Source organism: Anthonomus grandis, chromosome 3, assembly GCF_022605725.1.
Source record: "Anthonomus grandis grandis chromosome 3, icAntGran1.3, whole genome shotgun sequence".
Classification (NCBI taxonomy): Eukaryota; Metazoa; Arthropoda; class Insecta; order Coleoptera; family Curculionidae; genus Anthonomus; species Anthonomus grandis.
The window spans coordinates 28935408-28955377 of record NC_065548.1 but is presented as its reverse complement, the minus strand read 5'-3'; the positions used below and the strand labels follow the sequence as shown (position 1 = coordinate 28955377).

General features: G+C 32.8%; 1 protein-coding gene across 1 annotated transcript in view; it reads left to right on the top strand.

Moving 5' to 3' along the window:
* LOC126734645 (uncharacterized) overlaps window positions 1-19970 on the top strand; it is a 134227-nt gene that overhangs the window by 6809 nt on the left and 107448 nt on the right. The gene's annotated exons all lie outside the window — the stretch shown is intronic.

The window sequence follows — 19970 nt, the reverse complement described above, 5'->3', positions numbered from 1 at the left end:
TAATTCGTATATCTCTAGAGGTTCATCAGGATTATTTCTCCAAACTATGCATTGTAAAGGCAAGTATTCCTCAGAAGCATCAACATTCCTATACATCTTTTCGATGTCACCAGTAACAACAATAGAATGTTGTCGAAATCTTATAAGAATGGAGAAAAGATTCTCCTATAAAATGGGACCGTTTATTAGTAAATGATTAGGAGAATAACCGGATGTACTTGGAGCACTAGCATCAAAAACTGTGCCCAATTTTGTAGTTCAGCTATCATCGCGCAGCACACCGTGGTGGGGAAGATAGTACGCGATTTGATTTGGATTTGCATCAATACCAATTTTCTTTAAGTGTCCCAAATCTATATACTCATTCATAAAGTTACAATACAACCCTTTAAACTTAATATCTTTTTAAAGCTTATTTTTCTTTAAATTAAGAAATCTATTTTTAGCCTGAGTATAAGACTCGCCTAACCTATTTGCCGAATCTTTTAGAGGAAGAGCAACTACAAACCTACCATTTGGTAATCTTTTTACATTTTCAGTAAAGTGATTTTCACACAAGACTTATTCCTGGGGTAATGCTTTAGTAATATTACACTCTTCAACTTCCCAAAATCGAGATAATTGCGATTGAATATCAATTTCAAAATTTCTAGTAAAGTTGCAGAAAACTGATTTTAATTTATGATTTTCAAGCGGCCCTGAAACAATCCATCCTAACCAAGTTTTTTGCATAACTGGTTTATTTTTCCCAAGTACATGTTGCCCGTTACAAATGAGACGCCAAAACAAGTCAGCTCCAATAACCATGTCTATTTTTCCTGGAGAGTAAAAGGTAGGATCAGCAAGTTTTAAATAACCGGTATATCTAAAGTACTAACATCTATCCTAACGTTTGGTAAATTTTCAGTAATTTCAGGCAATACAAAACAAGTAATATTTTCTGAGAAATTGTAATGTAGCGATTTTATCATAATTTTACACTTAAAGTCAACCATACAAATCATTTGATTTAACCCTTTAACCTTTATGCAAGTTTGTTCAACAGGCAAACACAACTTATCACAGAGTGACTTAAAAATAAAACTAGATTGACCCCTGAATCAAGTAATATTCGTATAGTGTGCTGTTTTTTATTAACATCAAAAACGCTAACAAAAGCTGTGGACAACAAGACACTATGATTTATAAGACCCGCAGAAAAAACGTTTGTGTTAGTACCCACTGAAGAATTATGTGCTGTGTCCGTTTGTGGTACAGTCTCGACATTGCCAGATGGGGCAATATTTTGTATGTTAGGGTAATTCGAGGGGGAATTGTTGCTATTAGTTGCATTTTCTGCATGCAGTAACGTATGGTGTTTTCTATGGCATTTTCTGCATGTAGAATTACGACACACCTTTGAATAGTGTCCAAAACGCAGTTTACGCAAAGTTTTAATGCCATAGCTTTTTTAGACCTATCATCAATAGATAAACGCAAGAATTCAGAACAACTTTGAATATAATGAGAACCTTTGCAAACTTGACAGCCGGAGTATTTAAATTCTTTTTTCTATCGCTTTCGGTCGCAAGAAAACCACGAGTAGTATTTGTTTTACGCTTTTCTATTTATCTATCTGTATGTTTTTCATAAAGATTTTGCTCTAGACTCAAGCAATTCCGCTCTACCTTTAAGAAAAATTTAAACTCCTCAAAAGTTGGGACCGAGTTTTTATTTTTTCCCATTCAAATTTGGATCACCTATCCAATTTTTCTGCCGACAGTGCAATTATTAAAATATCCCAATTTTTTGTCGGTTGTCCTAACTATTTGAGAGCTCTCAGGTTCTTCATAAGTCTATCTAGTAAACCTCTTAATTCTGTCGAAGAATATTTTTTAACTATGTCAATACTTAATAATGCTTTGATGTGGTAATCTATCAATAAACGAGGGCAATTCTATCTTTTGGTAATACACTTCCAAGTCGTACTGTAATTTTGAGCACTAAACTCCATAGTTTTTATTATGTCAGCAGGAGGCCCCTCCAATGAGGCCCTCAAATAATGAAACTTCTATATGGCGCTTAAAGTTTCATTATTATATATGAGAGATTCATATGTGTCACGATACTCGAGCCAATCCAAATTTTTACCACAAAATGTGGGTAATAAAATCTTAGGTATTTTAATTAGGTTATTAAGATTGTCATTCTCATTAGCAATACTTATGTCACTAGCAGCACGACCATTACTACGGTAGGACCCAGGTGGACTAACATTTATTTTTAGTTTTGACAACAAATCTTTTGCAATGCTTAGTTGCTTATAATATTGTTCTTCAAAAGCTTCTCGCTCTAAATACTCTGCATCTAACAGTGCATCTGCGTCCTTCGCAGTAATACTGCATTTTATTTGAATTTATATATCGCTATACTCGTCTAAAATTAACTCAAATCTCTCGCATCTTTCTTTGCATGTATGGTTGTGAGATTGATAAAACGAAAAAAAAAAATTCTTGTATTCGGCTGTATGTCAGATTTGACAAATCCTTATAACAAATTGTTTGTTGGTGGCTGGTGTCTCGTTTTACATAAACCAAAAATTTGATAATCTTGCAATTACATTTAATTGAATAATTCAAGATTTGCTTATTAAAATTTTTTGAAACTTTTGGTCTCTTTAAAAAGTTGTCTTACATTTTTTTTTGTAAAATGTACAGGGAAGCCAATAATTGACCCCCTTATAATTTACATGGGATTTCCTATGTTCCGCTCGACCCGGTTTATATAATCCCTGCTTATAGTGCTGCATCTTAAAATTATATTTTAAAATGAGAAAATTATCAAATAAGTAATTTATTACTACTAACATAAATAAATATGCTCTTACCACGAATTGGGATAGATCGTAATAGATACTTCCTATCATTGAGTAAAACTAAATTCAAATGTAATAAGAAATTGTTATTATAAGCCGAGTATTGAAAAATCGTAAATTCACAGGAGTCCAAAATTTTATTACAAAGGGACAACCCAAGCCAATATTGCCAAGCCGACTGAAAGAAGGGCGTTCGTTCTCGCATCTGTCGCTTGTCTTAAACCCTGTCAACATTGTCAACTCCCTCATGTTGCCAATTATTTATTCTCAGTCAGTGGGGGAAGAAAAACACTGGGTAGCTTTCGCGACGGATCTTGATAATTTGGTATATTATTATGACAAATACTCTAATATCTACAGTTTTTGAATGTTCTGAAAATCCTATACCTACCTAATTATTTTTCTACCAAATCAACATATAAATTAACTAGATTTATAGGGTATGTTAGTCTTGTGGAAAGAGAAAATTTCGATTTAACAGTTATTGTCTAATTTATACCGAATTCGTTGATTTTTTTCTTAAAGCAAAAAGCATGCAAATATTGCAAATGGTTTTTTTTAACCTACTAAAATTATAAATATGGAAAATAAAACTTAGAACTTTTTTTTTCTGTAGTTATGCTTTACCTAAGAGCGATTAAGATCATGTAGCTTTGTAAGTTACACTAATGAACTAAAATTTAAAAAAACTCTTAAGACATCATAAAGTTTAACAGGTTAGCTGATCACAGAACAAGAAACTGCTGAAGAGAGGCCTATATTCAATGCTATTACTTTAAAAAGATGAAATTTGTAAGTACCTTGGATTATTACTGCCCACTCGCCTTAACTCAAATCTTGTTTCTTTTGAAATTAAGTGTGCCCATGGGAGCAGAAGAATATTCGTAAGTTTTGTACATCTCATGACATTTGCTACTACCAGATAAGATCATATTTAAGTTCCTTTTTTATTACTTGCTGTCTTTTGACCTATCATACCTTATATCTAATGAAAGAAAGTAAATTTAAATTAGTAAACTTAAAAATTAAAAAGTTTGGCAACAGGTGGGAATTAAACCAGAGATATTCTATTTGGCTTTCTATAGCTAAAAGTAAGCCAGCATGACTTTTTTTTCTTCCAGAGACTTTTTTATTCTACCCGAAATTTATATCATTAATCGATCACTGTCTATACAGTGCATCCCAAAAGTTATGTCTAAATTCATTTAAATTCAGAGGTGTGTTCGAAAAAAAACGCTCGAACCCGTCGATTTTTATTTCAAGTTGCGCATTTTTGTACGTAAAGTTTGTATATACAGGGTAGCTTAAAAATAAATTACGACCACCAACTTAATTCATTTTTGAATTTCGCGTGGAACTCTACGTATGTTTCATGCATCATGTCCTATGCCTAAAGTCAACAGTTATCGAAAAAAAGACGGATAATTCTGCAGTTTAGCGGCTTTTGTCAAAACTGACGAAAAATGGTCGGGTTTTTTGCAAAATCAGTAGACTTGGATATATATATTTCACTAAGAGTGGCGAAAAGCCAAATTTCATCACGACAAGGGTGTTATCACGCACTAAATCACTCACTATGAGACGTGATTAATCATTAGAATAACCCTGTATTCGATTAGTTTTATCAACAAATAGGTGACAACCTGAGGTGAGGTTAAGTGTGCCTTCTCTAAAATGGAGAATTCACTTCGTAGTATTTTAGTCACGTGAAATGATAGCTATGCGTAAAATAAAGTAATATAATTTAGTATAATACTATTCACAAAAACTATTTTTATCTTTTCTAGTAACTAAGTCTGTTATTTTCATGTAAGAAATATACCGAAGACAATGTATTACACCCATAATGTATTATAAAATGTATGTAAATTATTGGTATTGATTTTTAGATTTCGGACCGAATCAAAAATAATAAGAAATATGGGATATTATATTTAAAATTCACTCTAAAAAAAAATATTTTTTTTTTATAAATAACAAAAACAAAATTCTCTTTTATTTTCCTCTTACTATTCTTTTTTAATGACGTTTGACATAACGCCGCGAGGTGGTAGCGTTGCCATACATGTTCCTTCATTAAAGAATTTGTTATATGAATTTTTTAGTGTATTGGGCTCGGTTGTATTAGATTAGGATGTTTTAGGTTGGGTTAGATCAAGTTGAGTTGAGCACACGGAGGGCGCAATCCCCCTGTGTGTTTAAAATTTATGAGGGGTAGGGTTGGGATAAATTGTTTTGAGTTTGGACGTCAAGCACATTGGGGGCTTAAGCCCCCACAGGTCGGGTCGGGTTTGGTCGGGTCGGGTTGGGTTGGGTTGGGTTGGGTATATCTATAGTCTGTGCGCAGCGCCTTGCAGTTATAGAGGAACGGAACAAACCGAAACACTGCACACATACTCCCAGAGTCGACAAGATACCGACTGTCATTGAATGAATGCAAAAAAATTAAATAAATCAGTTTACCTCCATTTGTGAGTACTTCACATTGCTTATAAAGAAACTATTTGCAAAATACATTTTCCGCCACTTTAATAATTTTTTTCAGGTAAAATTGAGCCATTTAAAAAAAAACAGTGAAAATATGCTAAATTTGACAAAAGCTGCTAAACTGCAGAATCATATTATTTTTAATTTGGACCAAAATCTAAAAATTACCAAAATAATAATACATTATGGGTGTCGTCGGTATGTTTGTTGCACGAAAATAACAGATTTAGTTACAAGAAAAGGTAAAAACAGTTTTTGTGAAATTATATTACTTTATTTTACGCATAATACTTAAAATTTTACATGACTAAAAAAATTCAAAGTGACTTCTTCACTTAAGAGAAGGCACTCATGAGTCAGGCCACAGACAAGGCTAAAGCTGTAGAGTGACAAAACGCAGTTGACGATAGAACTGGCAACACCACACCTAACCTCACATCAGTTGTCACCTATTTGTTGACAAAATTAATCAAATGCAGGGTTATTCTAATGATTAATCACGTCCCATAGTGAGTGATTTAGTGCGTAATAACACCTTCGTCGTAATAAAATTTGGCTTTCCGCCACTCTTAGTGAAAAAAATATATCCAAATTTACCCATTGTGCAAAAAGTCCCATCATTTTTCGTTAGTTTAGACAAAAGCCGCTAAAATGCAGAATTTTTGGTAATTCTGCAGTTTAGCGGCTTTTGTCAAAACTAACGAAAAATGGTCGGGTTTTTTGCAAAGTGGGTAGATTTCGATATATATTTTTCACTAAGAGTGGCGGAAAGCCAAATTTTCTCACGAAGAGGGTGTTATCACGCACTAAATCACTCACAAAAGACGACCAAACATTATTATTGAAGTTTACCTTACGAGTCACCTTATCTCTGAGAATTTTTATACAGAGCAAAATTCCATTTATTCCTGTTTTTTTATTGCTGGCTGGTGACCGTATATTCTCATAGAAACTGTATGATAGTTGAACGCCAAACAGATATTGTCAAGTGTGAAGTGTACGAGCAAAGTTGCGGTTTTCACAATGGTAAAGTTAACCGAACGAGAAAAATAGAAAGTCTGTGCATGGTTGGGTTTGGTGATAGAACACGTACTCAAAGAGAAGCTGCTCAATTATTCAATGAAATCCATCCTGATCGTCCTCCGATATGTCAAAAGGTGATGAGTAGAAGGCTAAATTTAGAGAATTCGGTCATGTTAGAGATCTGTCAAAATCTGGTCGTCCTACTCGAGATGAAAATGAACTCCATGCACTCCTCTGTCGCAGATAGGAGGACAAATTTACACATGGTGAAATCTATAGTTCACCGAATAGTTAAAAAGCACAAATATCTCCCCTACAAAGTTATTCCTGCGCAAGAGTTATTTGATGACGATTTCGATAAGCGAAATGAGTTTTGTGAACGCTTACAAAACATGTGCAATCTAAATAATAATTTAGTAACAAATATTATTAACACCCAGTACCCTCAAAAACTAAATGTGTGGTGTGGAATAGTGCGCGGAAGAGTAATAGGTCCCTTTTTCTTTGAACAGACTTTAACGGGACAAGTGTATTCCGATTTTCTCCAATTTGAATTAGTTCCAGCTTTACTAGATTTATTTCCAAATCCATTGGACCAAGGCTATCCTGACGAAGAACTAATTTTCCAGCAAGATGGCGCTCCTCCGCACTATGCTGCCACTGTGCGTACATTTTTAGATGAAAACTTTCCCAATCGGTGGATAGGAGGGAGAAGACCCATCGAATGGCCTGCTAGGTCACCTGACCTAATACCAATGGACTTTTTTTTGTGGGGATATCTCAAGTCGAAGGTATTTGTTAATCGGCCAAATAATCTAGAAGACTTGAAAGAGAGAATTCGCAGAGAAGTGCGCGCCATAACTCCGGAAATGATTGAAATGTGCAACGAGACTTTATTGATCGCCTTGGATAATGTCAAGCCGTGAATGGCAACCATTTTGAACATTTAACTTAATTTTTGTTCTTTTTTTATTTACGTTACATGAATCGTCTTTTTTTCGATAACTGTTGACTTTAGGTATAGGACATGATGCATGAAACATACGTAGAATTCCACGCGAAATTTAAAGATGAAATTAAAAAAAGGTGCTTTCATTTAAAAAAATGAAGTTGATGGTTGTAATTTATTTTTGAGCAACCCTGTATATACAAACTTTACGTACAAAAATGCGCAACTTGAAATAAAAATCGACGGGTCCGAGCCTTTTTTTTTTGAACACACCCCTGAATTTTAAATGAATTTAGACATAGCTTTTGGGATGCACTGTATATCTCTTTATTTTTAATTGAGGTCACTAGAGGTCATTATAATTAAAACAATAATTTATAAAACTTATATAAAATAAAACCCCACTTAACCGCTGTAATAATTACAAGCTTATGTTCAACTAGCTGCAAAACGCTAACAAGCGCGAGCAAAATTAATTTTAAACTCGGTCGAACAAACTTTTAAAAAACTTCGCCGAGTGGAATTTGCACTTTTTAGGATTTATATTCATCCTCAAGAGTACGTTAAAAAGTTTAATGCAGTCACATGGAAAAAGTTACTAACGCGGCTCTATTGGCAGAAAGCTCTAACATTGTTTTTAAATCCTGATATTAAAGTAAAAGTTGAGATTTATTACGGAGCTGTACCGGATGTGCCATTAAAATATTAAAAATTCGAAGCTTAAACAAGTTTTTTTTAGGTAGCGTATTCGCCACATTTTTTAAACAGATGCTTTTTATTTTTATGTATATGTGTACGTATGCAAATATACTCTGGGGCATTAAATAAAATTTAATTTATTAATACTCGTTATTATTTAAGTGAATAGCTCTTTGTTAATGACTTAAATCAAATAAATGTTGGTAAAAAATACACACAATTAAAACAAAAACTACATAGTTAACTAAAGTAGTTACCAATACAGAGGTTCCCGTAACATTCTGAGGGTATCACAAACACCTGTGCAAAAATGTTGGCCTCACTAGACCTATTAGAGCTCTTTATCCAGCCCAACGATTTAAGAACTACGACGACGTTGGCGAGTGGAGATCCTTTGTTCATTCCAAAGCATGCATATAATTTCCAAGTCCAGAATTTAGTGGTAAATAAATACGAAGACATAATCACTAAGTATGTGCTCCACGATCTCATCTTCGTAGTTGCATGGTCTGCCTAAGGAACTAATAGTTAATTTTATTTTAAACAAATGGCCTTTTCATTGACAGAAGCCAGTAATAATAAACGTTATTACGCGTAGTTTTTTCTATTCATGATAATTTGCGAATAGCCTTTGATTTGGCCAATTAGATAAGAAGACGGAGCAAGTAAAGGCGGTAGTACTATTTGCTGCAACTATAGGTATGCCTACTCTTTTTTAAAAACCTTATGCGAGTCATTTGATGAGCTTTATGATGTTCGCCATAATCTTGAAAGGCCATATAGCGGTTGAAAATCAGAAGTATTTGACACATATCAGTGGCCTGATTACAACAGCTTCGAGTATTCTAGTATCGAGTAAGCTTTTGCTTTTCTGATAACTTTCTAATAGGCTTTTTGCTCCAAGTGATTTGCAATACAAGAAATTGTATATCTAGTCCTGGTAATGAGATACTATTGATTAAAACCATTGTCATATGTTAAAGTTCCTAAATTATCTTCAGTGAATTTCTATACATCAACTTTGTGGCCGCTTAAAATAACACAGATTTAAAAATATTAATTAATCAATAATATTATCTGTGTAAGCTAATTTTATTTAAGTCAAGGTCAGCAACTTTCTTGCTTTTTGCGGCTGGCGGCGCCTTTCAGCAGCACCTTTGACAAATAAACCGCAAAATAAATCATTGACGGCGACAACTATACGAGAGCATAATAATAAGCATATATAATAATAAGCATGTATAAGCGATAATGACTAAATTTTAGTATAATATTTAGATATATTTATATAAAAATACATGTGTGTTTGTAGAGTAATGTAAATTAGGGTATCAAAAAAAGGGAATAATAAAAAATCTTCACTCTTCTCACTCACGAACCTCTGCCGCGAGGGACCTCGAGTTTTTATACAGGGTGTTTCAACTATAGGATCAAACTTCTAGGGGTTGTTCAGTACAACAGTAGAATCCATTTGGGTATAGGAACCCATGTCCGGAAATGTGTCACTACGCCACTACGGCCCTAAGACGCCTTTAAATTTAGAAAAAATATTAATTACCTAAATAGGATCTGATGCATTTATTTTTACCTTTTGCATACAATACCATCACAACAATTGTTCAAAATGTGTTCCTCCAACCTCAATACACCGATTTAAACGCTGCACATGATTTCGGCGGACGACACTAAAAATTTGATCCTCGTTTTGAATGATTTCAAATGCTGCTGTTATTCGTCCAATTAAGTCTAGCTCTGGATTCTACTGGAGTTTCGTAGACTAAAGACTTTACATGTCCTCACAAGAAAAAATAGAGCGACCTTAAATTGGGTGACCTAGGAGGCCAAGAAACTGCTCCACCTCTGGCAATCGAACGGTGCCCAAACCGTTGAGCCAAATATTCGCGTACTTGTACAGCAAAGTGAGCCGGCGCTCCATCACGCTGAAACCACATTTGCTGTCTAGCGTTTAGTGGAACATTTTCAAGGAGTTCTGAGAGAACTTCCTCCAAGAAACGCAAATAAATAGGTCCGGTTAACTGTTCCGGTAGAAGGTATGGCCCAATTAAATAATCATCAACAATGCCTGCCCATACGTTGACAGACCAACGATTCTGATGTTTTCTTGGAAAATTTCATAAGGATTTTCTTCGTCCCAAACATGACTATTCCTACTAATAAAAATACCAGTTCTTGTAAAAGAGGCTTTATTGGTCCACAAAACATACCGTAAAAAATTTGGCTGTGCAATGATGTGATCCAGAAGCCATCGACAAAACTATCATTCTACATTACATTACATGTAGAATGATAGTCGGCTGCAGTCATACCTTGAACTTTCTGGAAGTGGTAAGGATGGAGTTGTTGCTTGTATTCATATTCTTAGCGACGTTACGTGTGCTATTTGATGGTTCATCGGCAACTCGCTGAAGCACCTCTTCTTCAAATTCGACCGTTCTTACGGTATGCGCAACACCAGTATCATGCATCTTGGTCTTAAACATGCCTGTCTCAGCGAGCCGCCGATGAACCGCAATAAACTTTTTGTATTCAGGATGCTGTCGTTCAGGATAACGTTCATGATGTCATGATGTATATATAGCTATATATATATATATATATATATCTATATATATGTATATATATGTATACTCTATATATTTTTTCGATCAAATATTTACCTTTGTCTTACAAGATACCGTCTATGAAAGAATTCGAAATATTCGGTCAAATGCCTCAGGTTGCGATGGCATTTCGTTACAAATGCTACACCTTTGTCTGCCATAGATTATTAACCATATAACAAAGATCATCAATTCTTGTTTAGAATCAGTGTGTGCTTCGTAAGCCATTTGGGTGCCCCGTACCCAACGTATGTAATCACGGATCCTTACAGGACTTGCGGTCTCCAAGTTTATTCCCAGTAATATCGAAGGCATTGGAAAGACTTCTCTATGCACTGTTATCATTTTATCCTACTGATAATAACATACTTCCAGCTCAACAGTCTGCCTTTAGAGAAGGATTCAGTACAACTACCACCCTCTTGAACATTATTAACAACATAATAAAGAGCTTTCGATAAAAAAACTAGCCATAACTTCAGTTGCTTATGTATCAATAGTATTATCCATTTTAAATTACTGTTTTATCATTTGTTATCCTTGTCATGATAAAATAATCGAGCAGAAACTGCAACCTGTACAAAATACGTTTGTGTGTAATTAAGGAAAATTTGATCATGTGTCTTTATATATCTATCAATTGCAATGACAATGTCAATGTCAATGTTTACAAATGTAATTCCTTTTTAAGTTTCATTTTCTTACATTTATATATTGACTCTATAAAAACTAAAAGCCAAGATATCTGTTAGAGAAATTAATTCCAAGACATGCGATTCATGATAGAGATATACGACATAAGACTTTGACATTGCCAAATTATAGCACACTCGTTTCTCTCACGCAGTTATAATAATTATATAACAATTTATAATCGACCTAGAACTGATTTTTTAATATCTCTCTTTAAAAGGTATTATAAAACTTTGTTCTTGGAGGAACAATTGCACAATTAGTTTTTTTTCTGCGGATAAATTTTTTTTTTTTTTAATATTCTATATAACATTCTTATATTACTACTTGTTTGTTAAAACATTTGTAATTATTATTATTCTGGTTAGAAGATAAATGTAGCTTTAGCTAAACTTCGCCTTTTTGGGCGAAGTTTGCATTTGATACCAAATAAAGATATTGCCGAAAAACAAAGAAAAACACAAAGTCACGGTCTCACAACATGTAATTAAGAGGGCTACACGTGTTTCGCTCTAGTTAGAGCATCATCAGGCCTAAAATAAAAATACTACTTAAACAAAACTAAAAACTTACATAAAACAATAAAAAACCTTTAGGGGCCATCCACACACTTCACAGTACATAAATAAACAATAATTTTAAGGTTATAATTGTACAAAGCAAAAAATAAAAAATTCAAAGTGGAACGCAACAACATAGACTCAACGAGAATCGAACCCGGTACAACAAGATTATAAGTATAAGTGTAAAACCTATGGGCTATACGGACCTAACGCTAGAACAACTTAACACGTTAGCCAATGTAAATTGCGAGAAAGTGACTACAAGGAAAATGTTAAACGATACTTAGCTAAATTAAATTGTTAAAAATTAAATTAGGTTCAAAAGTAAACACGTTATTCACACACACTAGAACAGGACTCTTTTTAGCTTTTGTAATTTCCATTTTCTCCAGAAGGTCAAGCATCTTACCTTTAGGGCATTCATGAAGCATTTCAGCTCCCACCCCCGGAGAAAAATTATGAGTAGAGGCCAGCAAATGATTCGCAAACGCTGATTTGGTATCACTGACATTAGTATTTTTAAATTTTTCAAAAAGCGCTACGTTTCTTTAATGCGTGTAGAGATTTTTCTTCCAGACTGGCCAATGTACACTGCGTTACAATCGTCACATTTTAAAGAGTAAACTCCCGATTTAGAAAGGATGCTTGCCTTGTCCACTCTACTGACCGATTGGTTCTTTAATTTATTGACTGTCTTAAACGCGATTTTTACATTTAGGGATTTAAAGAATCTTACTAAATTTACGGAGATAGAACCAAAAAAGGTCAAGGATGTAAAGGAACTTATTGAGTCGTTATTATGAACAATATTGTAGGTCAATTTATATTTATTTAAAAATTTGTAATAAATTTTGTCTATTAAATGAAGGGAGAATCCGTTGTTAAGAGCAATATGTGTCATAATATTCAATTCTTTAGCGAAAGCTTCTTTTGACAAGGGGATATTAAACAATCTATAGAAAAATGAATTAAAGGAGGCAAATTTATATGAATAGGGAGAATTTGAAGAGTACTGAATTACATTATCGGTAGTAGTGGGCTTACGATATATTTCAAAAATAAGTTTATTGTTGCATTTCTTAACTAGAAGGTCAGGAAAAGACAAACATTTGGTAGGTCTTCCTCCCTGCCATTCCAGATTATAAAAATGTCATCCACATACCGGATGACGTCAGAGAAACCCCATTTGTGTCAATAAATTGCCCCCTCAATATCAAATTTAACGTGTTCCGCCGTTTTTACCTAAACAATTCATTTTTCAAGATTTTCAGGGTGGACTGTTTTTATCCTTTGACTATTTTTATACACCCTATATAAAAATTCCGAATAGATTTCTTCTTGCATAAATAGTAAGGGCTGTATTGATTTGGAGGTGCGGTGCGGAGACTTTAGGTAAATACCACAGAACACAAATATAGAGAAATGCGTGTTGCCTAATGAACAGACAGAAATTCTGTTGACAGCTTTATTGACGTTGTTGACAAAGACGGGGGCAACCATCTTGGGTGGCGTGTGGCGGGAAATTTAAGCCTGATCTATTGCCTGATATTTAGATTTGAAGAATTACAAAAGTTGATGCGTTAATTGACGAGGGATGAGATATATTTAAATAGAATTTTATTTTATTTAAAAAAAAAACAATATGCTTATCAGTTTAGAAATACCCACATTTAATTAAAATCGTTAATTTTAAATGTTGAGAAAAAATTAAAATATTACATCTCAGACATCCCTCATCACTTCAATCAAGAATTAACACATCAACTAAAATATTATTTAATTTAAATTTGGTTCTCAAGACATTGCTTGTTTAAGATATTTAGCTATAGATACTTACCAAAAATTATAAATTGGCACAATAGATATGGGACCAAATTTTAAATAAAAAAAAACAAAACTAAATTATCTTTTAAATGTTTATTTTAAGATGAATTAAAATAAATTTAACAAAGGGTTTCAAAATGCATAAAAAAAAGTTACAATATAAATTAAATACTTCAAGCTGTAAGTATGGTATTAATAAGACCTTTTATGTCAAAAATAGAATTTTTCAGGTATAAAGCATATTTTAACTGAAAATCCTAATTTCTGGAGTTTCAGAAAAAATTACCTGTTTTTTTTTTTTGTTTCCATAAGTATAAAACATTATAAGAAATATGTAACAAACATACCTAAATAAAAAATTAAACATATATATTTTTTAACCATCTATACAATTGTAACAAAATAATAGGTATTTATCCACATATTATGAAAAACATAAACTCTTATAAAGACAGAAACTGAATCTCTTGAAATAAATCTGGCTTCTCATTGTAAATAAGTTAATTAATAATGACTAGATATAACACAAATACATATGTACAAGTTAATATGCATGTTTTTTCCATTTTATTTTTTTAGTATAAGCAAATAAAAACAAAATATGACTTTTGATTTTTGGTTAGTCACAATCGGGTAAAGATGTCACAAGTCAGTGGGGTTGTCTCCAGTAAGTATGGAACATGAAACATAAGAAAACAGATTAAGAAAGTGTATTGTGTATACAATATTCTTCTAAAATAAAATACATAACTTTTTATTATTAGTATAACTATTACTTTAACTATTAATTATCACATTTAGTTATGATTACAATTAAGGTTCTAAATAATACTTTAAAGGATTTTATATTAGTCTATATTACTTTGAGCTAATAACATGATTTAAATTATGGGTCAGTAAATAAAATAGGACTGTAAAAAGCATAGCATTTACTATCAAAATGTCTCAGATAATTAAGGTATTTTAAAAAATAAGATATTACATACTAAAATCTTAGTATCATTAGCTAAAAAGTTAAAAAACAACATTATTCTGATTGTGTATCATGAGTATTAAATGACGATATTCAAGATTTTTGATTTTTTGAAAATATTTTAGATTGTCGAAACTTTTTCTGTTTTCTAGAATGACCAACACTTAAAGATTGTTGTTGTAGTTTTGAAGTTCACTTTTGATTTCATCCTTTAAATATTTATAAACCAACCAAAACTTTTTCTCTAAATTGACTAAATGACCATGGTTATCCATAAATGTATATAACTTAAGGTGGATTAAGTCGATTAGAGAAATCAGTTTTTGAGAAGGATATGTCAATCTGGATGTCATCATTTTCTTTAAATTGAACAAATAGGTGTTATGTTTCTACTCCATGTGAATATCAATTCTACTCAAGAACCAGAAAAGTGTTTAGAGCAAACTCAATAATTGGTGACATTTTTAGTCGGACTTACATGACAGACAAGATTTTTGTAAGGATGGATTCAATGGAAATTAAAAAAATCTATGATTTCTGTGACTGTCTGGGCAATTCCTAATATACAAACTAGTGAATAAAGAATATTTGCATGTATATCTTAATCTAGATGAAGACAAAGAAAAGGAAATACTTGATATTTTCCCAGTGAAGGTTCAAGAATTAAAACTGAATTGTAAAAAAAAGTTAAATTGAGAACAGTGACATAGATATGTCCAAAATCGGATTAAATCTATAATTATATCCTGGAAAATGATAATACAAGATACATCTAAACATTATTAGGTATGTCATAATTGAAATTTACCTGTCTCCTGCTCTATGTAGTTGCACGATGATTCGATGTTGGCACGTTTGTAAAATAATTTATCAACCCAGGACTCAAAAAAACTACAATAAGCTATAAATTTACTTAAAAACTTTAAATTGGGAGATAATCATGAGGCTTGGTTTGTTGTAAAAAAGACAATCGTCAAATACGACAGTTAAAATGTCACTATTGTCATATTTGATGTACGTCAAAAATTAGACAATCAGAATCAATCGGCCATCTTGGGTGGCAGACTATTCCGCCCCGCCACATTCAACCTTCATACCGGTGGTAAATACTATTAATTAGATACTTATAATACGCTTTGAATACTATAAATAAACTTCAGGTCATAACCGGTTAGAAAATATAACATCTTCTTATTTTAATATGTTTTCAGTTTATTTCCCCACCAAGCCCATTCCGTCCATTTCAACTATTAAACGTGTTGTCAATGAGTCCAAAGGTACCGTAATAAATAATTGTAAATGTTCAACCCTGGATATCGAAAATAGAGCCGAAGAAAGAGAGAACAGAGATCGTAATATTCTACTGAGTGTGGAGGAAAGCAAGATGGTTAGTACGAGGGTTCTTGGGCAAGAGTTAAATAAACAACATACAACGGTATTGCGCACTTAAAAAAAATACAAATATTATTCGTATAAATTCGAAAAACATCAAGAGTTGAGGGAAGGAGATGAAGAGCGAAGAATGGAATTGCCGGTATTGGAGCCAAGAAAATGAACATCGCTTTGTTCATACTCGGACACAATATCCCCAAAAAACAAATGTATTCGTGGGAATTATCGGACACCATATCATTGGACCCTTTTTTATGGACTATAACCTAACAGCTGAAACCTATTTGAATTTATTTCAAAATCAAATTGGACCCACCTTGGAAGAAGTTGTTCAGGAAGATCAAATGATCTGGTACCAAATGGATGGTTGCCCGGCCCATAATACCCATATGGTTAGAGAGTGTTTGGAAAATGCTTTTAACGGCAATATTATTGGTCCACGGTACCGGATACTTTGGCCAGCCAGGTCACCTGATCTTTCACCGAATGACTTCTTTTTGTGGGGTCATTTAAAACGTGTCATTTATAAAAGTGTAAAATTTGAGAATCTTAACCAGTTACAAAACGCTATTTCGTTAGAATGTAATAAAATTTCCCAATACCAACTTAGTAACGTTAGAAATTAATTTTATGATCGGTTAGGATATTGTTTAGCTGTTAACGGGGGGTTGTTTAAATATTTGATGTTTTTATGTAATTTTCTATTATTTTTGCACTCCCTTAATAGGTAATAGCTGTCCGCAATTATTTAAATGAGTACTATCCTGGTCGTTGGATTGGACTGAGAGGCTCTGTTTAATGGGCCGTGCGGTTGCCTGACCTCTGGTTTTTTTTCTGTGGGGTCACCTAAAGAGTAAAATCTATGCTACCCAACCAGCTTCAATAGAAGAATTGCGCGAAAGGATTACATTTGAATGCCAACAGATAACTCCTGATATGCTACGAAATGTGCGACGTCGATTTGAATCTGTATTATTGCATAGAAGTTAACGGTGGCCATTTTCAGCATTTGTTGGACTAGTGTTTATGTATGATTGTTATTAATTAATTGTTTGACAAAGAGTTGCCATTATTTTCTAAAAAACTGCATTAAATGTTAAAATAGTCAATAGTTTGAGAGCCGCTAAAGTAAAGTCCTTTAAACTATAGGTATAGCCGTAAAGAGAATCAAAAGACCTTTCAAAAGAAGCTATAACTCGACCCACTATTCCATTTATAACAAATTTAAAGGATAGTAATACATTTTTGAGGATAGTTCCACCCTAGCTAAGGAATGACAGATGGGGGTGGTATTATACTCTGAAAATGTTTCCTCCTGGTAATCTAAATTGACGTGTCCGAGCGTTTGTTGAGCTCGACATGGGCGCCGTTTCGGTTAGCCCCCCTGTAATATATAAAGTGTATCCCAAAATTTATGTCTAAATTCATTTAAAATTCAGAGGTGTGTTCGAAAACGCTCGGACCCGTCGATTTTTATTTCAAGTTGAGCATTTTTGTACGTGAAGTTTGTATATACAGGGTTGCTCAAAAATAAATTACGACCATCTACTTAATTTTTATCAAATGAAAGCACCTTTTTTTATTTAATTTTTAAATTTCGCGTGGAATTTTACATATGTTTCATGCATCATGTCCTATACCTAAAGTCAACAGTTATCGAAAAAAAAACGACCAAACATTATTCTTGAAGTTCACCTTACGAGTCACCTTATCTCTGAGATTTTTTATACAGAGCAAAATTCTATTGATTCGTGTTTTTTTATTGTTGGCTGGGTCCCTTTTTCTTTAAACAAACTTTAACGGGACAAGTGTATCTCGATTTTCTCAAATTTGAATTAGTTCCAGCATTACTAGCCTTGTTTCCAAATCCATTGAACCCAGACTATCCTGACAAAGAACTAATTTTCCAGCAAGATGGCGCTCCTCCGCACTATGCTGCTACTGTGCGTACATTTTTGGATGAAACCTTTCCCAATCGGTGGATAGGAAGGAGAGGACCCATCGAATGGCCTGCTAGGTCGCCTGACCTAACATCAATGAACTTTTTTTTGTGGGGATATCTCAAGTCAAAGCTATTTTTTAATAGGCTAAATAATCTAGACGATTTGAAAGAGAGAATTCGCAGAGAAGTGGGTGCCATAACTCCGGAAATGATTGAAAATGTGCAACGAGACTTTATTGATCGCCTTGTATATTGTCAAGCCGTGAATGGCAACCATTTTGAACATTTAACTTAATTTTTGTTCTTTTTTTATTTGTTACAGGAATCGTCTTTTTTTTTGATAACTGTTGACTTTAGGTATAGGACACCATGCATGAAATATACGTAGAATTCCACGCGAAATTCACAGATGAAATTTAAAAAAAGGTGCTTTCATTTAAAAAAATGAAGATGATGGTCGTAATTTATTTTTGAGCAACCCTATATATACAAAGTTCACGTACAAAAATGCGCAGCTTAAAATAAAAACCTTTTTTGACGGAAGTCACTCACATGTCTCTAATTTATTATTTATATCTTAATTACTAAAAACTGTTTTAGGTACATATATTTGAAAGTGAGACAAAATATAAACATTTTTATATCATTCCTTCTCTCCCTAAATTTGTGATACTAATACCCTCCTATATAAAAGCATTTTTTATGAATAAATTAAATTCGTTAATTTGAATAGTGAATAAACTGTATTACCAGAGGAACATGAGGATATTTTGATTGAACTTATACAAAAATGTTATTTTCTTTACTGAGACAAACGTCTTGAAATACCAAAATACGCGTGCGACTTATTTGTTAGTAAACGCAAAAGTCCAACCGCATGCAAACTAAAAAATGCACGAATCGGTTCCTCCCGATGAACCTCTCTGGTAATATTGACCCGTCTGCTGCGAGACGAACAGCGTTCTGCTTTGCTTTAGCGATGCGTTGTTGCCAAATGCTCACCTTCCCGATAAAGCGCGTTAAATCCAGTTCAGGCAAAGTCCAACATTTATTCAGAAAATCCTAATTTCTGGAGTTTCAGAAAAAATTACCTGTTTTTTTTTTTTGTTTCCATAAGTATAAAACATTATAAGAAATATGTAACAAACATACCTAAATAAAAAATTAAACATATATATTTTTTAACCATCTATACAATTGTAACAAAATAATAGGTATTTATCCACATATTATGAAAAACATAAACTCTTATAAAGACAGAAACTGAATCTCTTGAAATAAATCTGGCTTCTCATTGTAAATAAGTTAATTAATAATGACTAGATATAACACAAATACATATGTACAAGTTAATATGCATGTTTTTTCCATTTTATTTTTTTAGTATAAGCAAATAAAAACAAAATATGACTTTTGATTTTTGGTTAGTCACAATCGGGTAAAGATGTCACAAGTCAGTGGGGTTGTCTCCAGTAAGTATGGAACATGAAACATAAGAAAACAGATTAAGAAAGTGTATTGTGTATACAATATTCTTCTAAAATAAAATACATAACTTTTTATTATTAGTATAACTATTACTTTAACTATTAATTATCACATTTAGTTATGATTACAATTAAGGTTCTAAATAATACTTTAAAGGATTTTATATTAGTCTATATTACTTTGAGCTAATAACATGATTTAAATTATGGGTCAGTAAATAAAATAGGACTGTAAAAAGCATAGCATTTACTATCAAAATGTCTCAGATAATTAAGGTATTTTAAAAAATAAGATATTACATACTAAAATCTTAGTATCATTAGCTAAAAAGTTAAAAAACAACATTATTCTGATTGTGTATCATGAGTATTAAATGACGATATTCAAGATTTTTGATTTTTTGAAAATATTTTAGATTGTCGAAACTTTTTCTGTTTTCTAGAATGACCAACACTTAAAGAT